Here is an 11,767-nt window from a genome sequence, read left to right as displayed (position 1 = left end):
TTTTTTGTTTGTTTTTTTTTGTTTTGTTTTGTTTTGTTGGTTTTTTTTGTTTGTTTGTTTGTTTTGTTCTTGGTTTTGTTTTTGTTCTTTTTTGTAGGATAACCCTACTACCAATAATCAATACTGTACAAGTAAAAAGGCTTCTGAATGTCTTCCACCACACTCACTGCTTCAAAAACCATAGTCTTCATCTCCTTGTCAAATAAGTCCGAAAATAATCATGTCACTATTTTGTAATATTAAATCCCTCAAGCATTCCTATAACCTCCCCACCCACTGAGTCCCTTGCTGAGGAAGGCTCTGGAGATTTGCCTCAGGAAGATGTGTGGCTGTGTCTGTCCTTGTGCTGGCACAAGGGTGGCCACAACCCTCCTTGAGAGAAATTGTGTGACAGTCTGAATGTCTGCCACAGCCCTTTTTGGAGAAGTTCTGAAGAAGAATTGAATGCGTTTGACTTTAGCAGTCTATTTTCCATGGAGGGATCTTGGAGTTTCTGGCAGATACTCCTCATACTGGAACCCAGGTGGTTTATCTGAGCACAGGGAAAGCATTCTTCCCCCACTCCTCAAAAAATGAGGAAAAGGCACCTTGTTTGGTTAAAAGCATCCCTAATGGTGAGCGTGATCAGAAAATAGCATCATGGACCTGTTTCAAAGGAGACTCACACTTGCAGGTTTAATGTCTCAACAGCAGCCCAGCCCCTGAGGGTGAGGGGGGTGTGGGCTGTGCCTGCCAAACTGAAGCAGGAGCACAAGGGTGGGCACTGGGCTGGGGCGGGTGGGCAGCAGAGGCAGCGGGCAGCGTGGTGACAGATTGGGGACTGCAGAGAGGGAATAGGAAGGTCAGAGGAGCCGATGAGCTTTGAGGAGGGGGTAATGAGGGGGGGGAGACACCCTCCACACACAACCTAACCAACATTGTCCTTCACTCCCTCCCTTCCATTGTAGGGTTCTGCCAGCTCTTCACTGCAGCCCCTACATGTGTCCTTGTGCACCTTGGGCTGTGAGGATGAGGGCAACCAGACTGTGAGGTGGATGGGACATTTCTGCTCTGTCTGCCAGTCAGCAGGCTGCAAGTCCTTGACTTCCCTCAGCCTGGCAGGGAGAGGAAGAGAAAAAGTTTCGTCCACTGGAGTGGACTTTTCAGGGTCAGGGACCCAGTTCCTTTTTCCTCTGACCTGAGCAGACCAGATGATCAACCATTACCACCCTGGTCTATGGCTTTAGCACAGTCTGAGCTCAGTACAAAGACCATAAACATTCATTAACTTCCTTGTCCACCCTCCATGAAAAAACCCCCAACACCTGGAGTAAGCCTATAATGCTGACTACAGCATATGGAGAGGTGGCTTCCTCTTTCCCTTGTATATTTACATTTATTGTTCAAGTTAGTTTTGTAATTAAAATGGCATTAAAGAAATTAAATATCTAGGCTTTCAAGTCCCAGACCTATTTTTATCCTCAAACTTGCAAGGAAAATAAGATTTTTGCATGGAGGATATTTCTATTCCCAGTTGCAGAATCTCCAGCCATTTCATTGTTTAATTCACGTGCATGTGAATGTAGGGATTGTGTAAGCCTTGGCAGAGGATGCTCTGGAAGTCGTACCCACTGCTGAACAATTTAAGTAACTGGGTTTCATGGAGTTTGGCAATCCCTTCCAAAACTGCTGAATCTAGGCCAGGATTTAGGATAGACTTGCATGGTGCTATTAGAAAGCATAGGTTGTGTGCAGTTAGCCTGGGAGCTGGAGAGCAGAGCTACAGTCCTGCTTCTGACCAGTGGCTTTAATAAAGAATCCCATTTATATTCATTACCGCAACCAAGTCCTGTCTCTAATCTATCGCAAGGGACACTACAGATATATTATTTCTTTGTAGTCTCAAAATGCTCAGATGGTTTTTAACCTTATTAAATCTAAACCCCTTAAATGTGCTTCTGAAGCAAAAGTTTTAGCAATAAGCCTTCCAAAAAGTGCAAGATTTACAAAGCAGATTTACAGCTATGTGGTGAGTTAAATAGCATTTCTCTCAGCATATCGGTTGCCAAAATTGGAGGAAATTCCCGTCTTCAACTGAACAGGGAACATTAAGAACGTGTATTGTGCTGGTAGATCAGGTTATTAGTGCTCTAAGAAGCAAGACAACAAAGTGTTAATCCACCTAGATGAAGTTCTAATGGTTGTTGCATTTCAGGAAACAATAAAACTTTATTTGAATTACAGAATGTTTCAAAGTCCTCAGGATTTCACATTTACTATATGGGAATAAAATAACCTCCCAGAGTCTGTATCTCTGTTTTTTAATAGAACCAAAACCCCAGTTCTTTTAAAAGGTTAAACCACAATCACATGTACTATGTCTCCATGCAACTATGCGATTGTTCCTAAGTGTGCAGGTATTATCTTGGTGTTTACAAGTAAAGGATCAGCCAGAGTGTTTCAGAGCCCCCATAGTACATAGAGTGCTACACGTGGCAGTTTACTTCACACAAAAAAAGGCATACAGGTGCAGGAATTTTAAGTATTGATGAATCTAAAACTAAAAGGCAGATCCTCCTAGTCAGATTAGGATTTTTTTTTAAATTAGAAAATGATGTAAATAATCATTAGGTGAGTGATAAAACTCAGCATTACTAAAATAACATGCTGTCAGACTTTTGCTATATTCTGTAATAACTGAGAAGACTTTTTGGTTACAAAAAAGGAAATGGTGTGTAGACTGGACTTTGATTTCAGCATTTGGTAAACAGTATGAAAATGCAGATGTTTGTTCATTTTTCATCTACATTTTGGGGCCATATGTTCTCAATCAAGTTTTGGAGACTTATTTTCTGAGCTAAGTGTATTTTTTAACTGTTATTTTAGATAGAGCCAGCTGGAAACAAAGGGGGAATGGCCCAAGTCCACCTCTACACTTGCAGTACTTCGTTTTACAGTATCAGGATAAGATATAGAATTAGAAAACAATCAATGGAGGAAGAAAAATGGCCTTAGAAACACCAGTGTTAGCATCTCAGAGGCAGTAATTCCTCTTTTTGTATTCTAGGCAAAAAGAGTTCTAGAGTGGAGCCTTCTCCCAGCACCTGGTCCTGGGATGGGACATGTATATTCTGGCAATTTGGCTGAATATGCCAGCTGAAAAATGAGCAGATCTACACTGTGAAATCCTGTAACCAGACCAACAGGAGAGCCAAATTGTCTGTCTCTAGGCAGAGTGGTACAAAACACAGTTGAGGGATATATTTTCCCCAGATCGAGAAAGCAAAAGTTGGATGAGAGTTTTCTCCATCTGCCTGTTTTGGACAATGGTGTTCAAGGTGACCAGGAAATACTTCCAAATAATGTTCAAGTGTTGCTCTGCAGGCATTTCTATATGTTTTAAGTGCATATTCCTAAATGGATGGACACTGCTTTTATATCATGACATGTGTCCCCTAATAATGCAATGCTACTGACAACAAAGTTGTGGATCTCATCAGTGGTATCCTCCATATACCAGTGACTGGTAATTCCAGGGAGAAAGGATTTCCATGAATCACAGTGATTTATAAAATGAATCCATTCAAAGTACATTGTATCTGTAACTTTTATATTAAGTAGAAATTTCTTAAATGCAATATGAACCAATGTTTAAATGGATTTATGTTATGCATTTATATAAATATGAAGTGTTTACAAAAAGTAACTTACAGAAACTTTGTTGTTATTTCTGTATTTTTTTGACGTTCTTTTATGTATTTTTAAAGCACTAGGTGTTAAAGTATCCACTTTTTAAATTGTATTCTGGGCTATAAGCTTTTAACTTGGAAGTAGACCCATCTGCACTGAGGTCTGTATCACTTGAGAGAGAATCTCATTCTAAATATGTGTTGCCTTCAAAGCAGTAGATATCGTCCTTGAAGTCTGGGTTTGTTGATACCTTCTCAAATACTTTGAAGAAGGAAGTCTCAGGGTGCATTTGCAAACTTGGCACTTGGCAGAAAAAGAATTGTGAAGGCACAAAGTAATGTAGTGTCAGGTTCTTGCTCTCGTTTCAGGTGATATCCCAAATGCGTGGGGGGTAAAACTGCAGACTTGCATAGCAAATTATCAGCAAGGACACTGATTCATGTGTGACTTGCACAAAATCTGTGGACATATCCAGCTGCCTTCAAGCAGAAGTAATCTCTGGGGGGAAAGGCAGGGTGTATGTCTCTACTGGTCATACCCAGAGACAGATTTAAACTGGTTCCAACTCCCCCCTGTTGGGATCTGTGCTCCCCAGGAGAGCCTGCTGGCACCTCGGGCTAGAAACCCCCTAATGTGCAGGCTCTGCTTTGGGGATTCCCTGTTGTAGGAGACCTGCAGACACCAGTCCCTGTCTTCTTTCTTGTATGGAAACTTAGGAAAGGGTTGAAATATTTCTGAGGGAATTCTGCCAGATATTCATGTATCTACATTTTTTGCTCACTCAAGGAGAGCAGTGGTAACCAACGTACTAAAAGTCTTCAAATGCTGACAAATACAATTTAGCTTTGAAGGCTGCCAGCAATTCTGTGGTAGTAAATCCCATTTGCAATCAAAGGGTGAGTCATTAGCCTTGACATTTGAGAAATGGAGATTACTATGAATTTATGAAAAAGGTTCCCTAAAATGTTTCCTTAGCAACTGCTGCTGAGGAACCTGGGGCATCTCTCGGGTCCCCTGGCTCAGAAAAGCCGGCAACGGTGGAGCAGATGGTTTCCTATCCACTTGCTGTATGTAGTACTGGGGGTTTGCTATCCCTTTCCACTCAAGTCTCATCTAAGGGAGGAAAAATGGTGTTTCCTTACATTGAGTTATCTTTACTGAGCTGATTTAATGCAGCTGAAACTATTGCAATGGGTACAGCTTGTTATACAGCACAGGGGGTTGAACCATCTCTTACACAGGGATAGAAGCAATTTGGTCAATTCCAAACATGACTCCAAGAGAAGTAACATGACAGCTTGTTACCACCATATCAAGCATAAAATTTTAGTTTAAAAGGGTTTTGTTTAAGAAAAAGAATTAGATAAAGCTATTGGTTTTCCATTTGTCCTCTAATTCTGAAACGCCCTTAAGTCCTCTACTCAACCTTTTCCTTACAGCCAGGAGTTTTTCTTTTAGGTGAAGAAAACAGAGTAATGAAGACCTTCCATCTATAGGGAAATGACAACATATTTCTTGACCTGCTGCAAAATCACAACTGTCAACAATATTATGTATTTTATAACTAAGCCTGCTAATTTAAGCTCAACATGGTTACTTTGGTTAAGTCAGAGAAAATTAGTTTTCTCATAGTTTAAATAGGAGTCTTGTCTGGCTGCCACATCAGCAAAAAAAGGTGAGAGACCTCCAGGTGAGCATGTGGGAAGGTGGGAATGGAGGAGAGGGAATGAGGGCATGTGGAGAGGCTTGGGTGCTCCTTGGAAAAGGAAAAGGGGTGTTAGTTGGAGGTAGCAGGCACAGCTTACAGAGAAGGAGATGTCTTTTGACTATACTATAACAACACCTGTGCCTTGCCTCGGTCAGGTAGGCTATAAAATCAGAGATAAATCCCAAGAGAACCTGGATGATTGCAAAGCCATGAAGGCATACCCTTATCTCATGGCATCTGCGTAGACTGGTGCAGAAGACTTCTTCTGGACCTAGGGAACAGGTCTTAGAGAAAAAATGTGCAGCCATCTGACTAGCACATGCTGTATGCTTTCTTTTTGTTGTATGAAATTTATTCCTTTATTAAAGTAAATTCTAATTTTCTGTTTCCAGCAGCCAATATTCTATTTGCATGATTTCCTATGGTGACAATATCTCATGATTTTCATGTATATGTGGTTTTTTGTTTTTTTTCAGGATTTTCCAAATCTAAGTAAGACCAATAAAACACCTAACAGCTTCTAAGGAAAAGATATTACTACTGGAAAACCCCACGATACAGATATGGGCACAAGTAATTTACAAGTCATTTCTTAGCAGTTCTACTACAGAATATTTGCAGGGGAGTGCTTTCATTTCATGATATTTTTACAAAAAAACCCGAGAATCTTATTTTTTTCAAATGAAAAAAAGCCCTTCTTTTCTCCTCTGTGAAACAAGACACTCCCCATCTTTCTATTACTCCTATGCTGTATATCCACTGAGAACGGGCTGTCATTCTACAAACTCTCATGTATTTTACAGAGTCAACATTGCTATTCATCTCATGCAACTGCAGCCAATCTTGGCTGCCAGGTGAAGCACAATGTTGAAACAGAGAAGCAGTCTCAAAGAAATACAAGCTCTTAAACCTTGAATGGCTTCGTGGATCAAAAATGCCATTTTGAATTACACCTGGAAATGAAGTAGAGAGCGGCAAAGTCCCCGGAGCGCGGGTGCAACCACGGGAAGGAGGAGCGGTGCCGGAGCACACAGTCCCACCCTCGCCTGCTGGGTATTCTGCAGGTCGGCTCTGAGCGCATCGGTTATGATTGGGAGCAGCTGCAAGCAGAGCCCAGTGCAGCGCTCCCAATACGTTCCAGATGATGAATATGATGCAGACTTACTGGAAGAAAAATATATTTCTGGAGAGAAAAAACAATTACTTCTCAAAGCAAGACAATGAAGCTGAACCGATGCTACGTGGGCATAAAAAAGAACAGAACTTTTGGGCAACGGCTTTAACTTCTAATAAATCATCCACCTGGAGATCCTTTTGCAGAGTGAGTTTGGAGGTATCAGAACCAAAATACTTTCAGAGTTACATAAAGTTGAAAAATTATGTGTTTCACCCTTGATTTCTCCTCAAAGGGACAGATACTTTGTTGTGTCATAACCTCCGAATTCCACATTAGCAGAAAGATGCCTTTGCCACTCCAAACAACACATGGGCTGTTCCACAGAAGTTATGCAAAAAGGCTTGGAGACGTCACTGGATACAGTGGGTTTCACTGGCTGAGTCTTCAGAGTGGACTTGAACGAAATATGCAAAAACATGTCAAAAGTTAAGTGGTGAAAATCAGCTTAAATGCCTAATTTTAATTTTGTTTGTGCTCTTTGTTGTTTCGTTGTGGGGGGAGGGAAGGAGCTGTCTTTTTCTCCCCGTCCTTTCATTTTTTTGGGGGGAGAAAATGGATGTGGGTGAAAAGAAGAGAGCTCTGGCAGGGACTGGGAAGAGGTTGTTTATTCTGCTTTGTTTTCTTTAGAAAGGGGTAACTCTCCTAAAACTCGTGATGATCCAGTTAAAGGGAGATTCGGGGGAGCCGAAGAGAAAAGAAAACTAATAATCAGCCTCTAAAGGACAAGTTTTCTCTTGAACAAAAGAGCAACAGGAGGCAGTGCAGACAGGGGGTCGGTGCCCAGGGGTAACGTTGCCAAAACAATGGCTGGAGAATGTGTGTAGCTTTTGCCACTCCAGAAGCTGCTGCCTCAGTGCCTTCACTGATGGACTGGAAGGATCAAACCTGATCCAGCGCTGGTCAGTGTGTGGTGCCACTTCTGGAGTCCTCCAGAGAAGAGGCAATGATTGACTGTGGGTAACACAAGCAAGAATAGAAGGACTGCTGAAGAATCCCCCCCAGTTCTGAATGACAGGTACGATTGAACAGCCCCAGCCAATACAGCAGAGCCCCTGCCAGCAAAGGGGCTAAAGGTGGGGTTTAAAGTGGCTTCAGTTAAAGATGGAGACTGCTTGGCAATGTCTGTGCTTCTCTTGCATTTGGTTAACTGTCTGCTGGATAAACTGAAGCGAGATTTTAAACTATTACGAGTGTTCACACAGAAGTTCATTCTGGTTTAGACTAAATTGGTTTTAATTTAAATTCATGTAACTTCTGTGTGGATGAGGCCCATGGCTTGCCATTTTGCAGCAATGGTGAATTTATAGCATATGTGCTCCAAATGGACTACCATGCAAATTCTCTTGGTATTTGCTCCAAGTCCGGTTCCAGCTGTCGGTGGAGATGGAGGAGCAGAATAGGCGGCTCACATGGCCTCCCATGTAATGCAGATTGGATCTATTGTCAGTCAGATGGACTGGTGGTGTGGGAGCAGTGTGAAGCCAGTTCTTTCACTACATGGTGTGTAAAGCAATGAGGCAGACAAAAGCTGGATTTAAATTAGGGAATATTTCTGCCAAATTTCATTCTCTGAAGCAGAGAAATAAAACATTTAATGTGTCTGGCAATGTTTATTCTGTGTACAATGTTCTAGCTGATCATAAAAGGAAAGCTATATCTGAACATTACCTAGAAACTTCATCATATTCTGAGGAGATGAGAGAGCATGATTCCATCATGATCTGAAAAAGTGTTAGATCTGAGAAAGTGGATGCAGTTTGACAAGAAATCAAGATGACAAGAGAAAAAGGAAAAAAAAGTTTCTTTTCCATTAGGTAGGAATTACCAGTTACAATCACAGCAAAATCTTATCTGCCACACAGGCTCCATTTTTAAAGTCCTTGGTGTCCTCAATGTCCTGTTCCATGGCCAGAGGCTTCCCACTTTGACTTTTGCTGTGTGTTCAAAGGGAAGTAAGATCTGAATGGCTGGAAAATGTATGTGTTGCTCATGCAGTAACTGCATGTGCATGAAAATAAAAGAATTTCTTGACTGTGCACAGTGGGTATCTATGCTGATAAGTAGGCAATAACTCTCATTACATGTATATTGGCCCATTGAAAATTTGGCCCTGAATTCTACTGGTGAATTTCAGCGTGTATTTTCCATGACTTTTCCACTGTATCTTCTTAGAGTTTTTGTTGAATCATCCATTACCTTGACAGAAATAGAAGACAGTGTTAAAAATAATCCAAAGAAATAATTCTAGACCATTTTTAATTCTAAATGATTCATAGAGCAAGTATCAGCTAATGTGAATGAAAACATAGTTGTGCAATCCAAGTAAGAGAATGTCAAGAATAACAACTTTGTAACTAGATTTGGAAAAATAAACAATGCTTTCCTTTTTTTTTGCATAATAAATATGATGTGGGTAGTTAAAAATATAATTTTAAAAATGCTGTAATGTGTTTTTATTTCTACTCGTTCAAAACAGCATTTGTTTCTTGAAATTAAATGGAATCTGATTGAGGTTCTGTCCTTTCAGAGACTTGTCTGATATAAGGTAATGCATTGACTACCCTATTGATATTGTAATTTTTCTAGTATACATAGAAATTCTCATATTGCAAGTTGCTGAGGCCCTTGATATTTCACAAATTTGGGATCATTAAGAATGTTTTCCATGTCAGAACTATACTAATTGTGACTGTGTTGATGACATTCACCATTCTACTTAAATTGAAAATAGCTGCTTACTAAAGAAGTTGGACTCTGAGCTTAAGTCCTTGGTGACTGATTTGATTAGTCCATTTGAGTGAGAATAGGGCAACACAGGGGCTATGTTAATGGAACTTAAACAATAGGCCATCACTAATCAGAGACCTCAAGGTTGAAGTGAGGTTAATTGTTATGCGGGTGGTATTTGAAAAGAAGTGTTGACTGGTGTAATGCACTATGGGACTGTAGCATTTGAACATGCAGCCCTAAGGCCAGAGGTTTTGTTTAGTTTCCCAATGAAATTTAAAGCTACATTATGTACATCTCTAAACAACAGCCTATATGCTACTGCCTTTTGATACATCACAAGAGCAACTACTAATTGATAACAGAAATGAGCCCCCAGGCACAAAATTCAGATCCAAATCTGGTACTGGATTGAAATCCCTTTCTAAACTTGGCGAGGTGGGAATTGATTGAGTTTTGACTAAGCCCTTCATGAAATGCACATACAAGATTCAAATGACTGCTCCTGCCCCCTAAAGTTTAGAAAATTCTAAATTCAGTTTCAGTTTAGTTCTAGAGTGCACATTTGGTGGAAACACATGAGCCAACAACTACAATGTCAATGAAAAAACATTTTGGCATAATTGAGAAAAACTGTTATTGATAATGCTGTGAAGACATGGATTTATATCTCAATATGAATGGCAGAGGTTTTAGCTAGTTTTCTGAGGAAATGCAGCTTGTGTGATAATACTGGTCTTTCATCCGTCCAGAAACTGTGAACCCGTAGAGACGAAAGTTTCAAACTTTGTGAAAATAGCCTTAGAGAAGACAGAAGTTGTTAGTAATCCAGCTGAAAGGGAGGCTGCAGACTTGGCAGACTTTAGATGTAATATATACATTACATGAGCCTGCAATTCAATGCAATAGAAACAGATCTTGTAAACTGGATTGATACGTGCTTAGGCTCCTTACAGCTTCATTTCATGTGGTTCACAGGACTTATTTTTAATTAAATAGAGTTTGGACCTCTGGGTTGAATGCCTCCACTGCACATGTGATGTAAAACTTTCTGTAAGGGATGTATTAGCTGTACACTGGAAGACTGGCTGATGGTGCAGTCCTCCTGGTTGTTTTTCAAGTATCACTTTGGTGGTGGAGCACGGCTATAGGCTTAGTTTTCTCCATTTTCTCTGAAAGAATCTGGTTTGCAACCACAGACTAGTGGATGAAGCCCCTCTGGTGTGAATGCTTTCAAGGAAATTAATGAGATGAGAAAGAAAACCAGCCAACTGGGCAAGGGAGGGGAGGGAAGACGAACAACTCCAGAATCACTCAGGAATAAATATGACCATTGTTTCTTTCAAAATATGGAAAATTATGACAAAGACAAGGGGACAAGAGGTGGTATAGGTGGTAACAAGAGACTTTCCACCTCTTTTCCTATCAGTCAACCGTTGTTTTTCAAAATCAATTTTTTTTAGGAAGACAAATTTTCCATATCTGTGGATGTAGAGTGGTATAGGAGCAGGGGCAGGGAGAACATGCTGGCACACATAAAAATCTAGAATGAGCTTGGGAAACACAAGGACATTTTTACACAATCACATATGGAATTTACAAGGTCCTAAGTCATGAATAAGTGCCTTATTCACAGGAAGCCAATATTTTGATGTATTCCCACAGCAGAAACAAAATGATGGGCAAGAAATAGACACATAATAAACACTCCAGTTGTCCTTTGCAGTCAGTGCCTTTCCCTAGAAAGAATCCTTTCTCTATTTTCATTTCTTCTATCTAAATAATCAGTCCTCCCAAGCATACCCAACATTAGCAAAGTCTTCCCAACGTGATCAGAAGAGTCACTGGGTGCTGCAGATAGAGCAGCTGGGGGCCTTACAAAAACCAGTGATTCAAGGTATTTTAGCATAGTATCCCACACACCAAATGACTACTTAAATGAAAGTTTAATTGCAACCCCTAGGGAAGGATGGAGGAAGGGTCAAACTGTTAGACACATGTGCTTTGTTCTTTGTAACAAAAGCCTTTGAGTGTAAGTAAATGAACTCACAAAAATAAAATGAAATTGTGTTTTGATGTTTGGGATATCGACTATATGGGAGCAGGGGCACACAAAAGGAAACAAAGAACAAGTTAAAAAAAGCAGTTTGTTATCTACTGCATCATGTATATTTCCTTTAAAAATCCCAGCAGTGTTCAAACTACCTGTTTATATTGTACTCTGGGCAAATTCAGGGCTCAGGGTAGACTTGGCAGGGATTTGTTTACTTGCCTGTTTGTTAATGCATCTATTGCAATGTTTAAAAAAATTCACATGTTTTGGGTAGTGTCTAAAGCTCCACACTTCCACTAGGATAGAATGTGCTCAGAGCTGTACAGATGCAGAAATAGAGTCCTGTTCTCAAAGAGCTGAATGTTCACAAAAGGACCCGGCAGCCGACAGGTGGTTGCAGACTGGTTTTCTCAACGAGCATCCAGCCCAGCCA

At 40.5% G+C, this 11,767-nt stretch overlaps 1 long non-coding RNA gene across 1 annotated transcript in view; it reads left to right on the top strand.

Annotated features, from left to right (window-relative positions):
• The window catches only part of LOC120324961, a 63,881-nt gene extending 54,919 nt beyond the window's left edge, over nucleotides 1–8,962 (top strand). Inside the window, exon 3 of the long non-coding RNA XR_005566699.1 lies at nucleotides 5,854–8,962. This is a non-coding gene — a long non-coding RNA (uncharacterized LOC120324961). The remainder of the gene's footprint in view (nucleotides 1–5,853) is intronic.
• Nucleotides 8,963–11,767: the final 2,805 nt, after the last annotated feature.

Source organism: Pipra filicauda, unplaced genomic scaffold (genome assembly GCF_003945595.2).
Source record: "Pipra filicauda isolate LSUMZ 115617 unplaced genomic scaffold, ASM394559v2 scaffold126_size2276778_pilon, whole genome shotgun sequence".
In the NCBI taxonomy this organism is placed as follows: domain Eukaryota; kingdom Metazoa; phylum Chordata; class Aves; order Passeriformes; family Pipridae; genus Pipra; species Pipra filicauda.
This window is presented reverse-complemented; position numbering and strand designations above follow the sequence as displayed.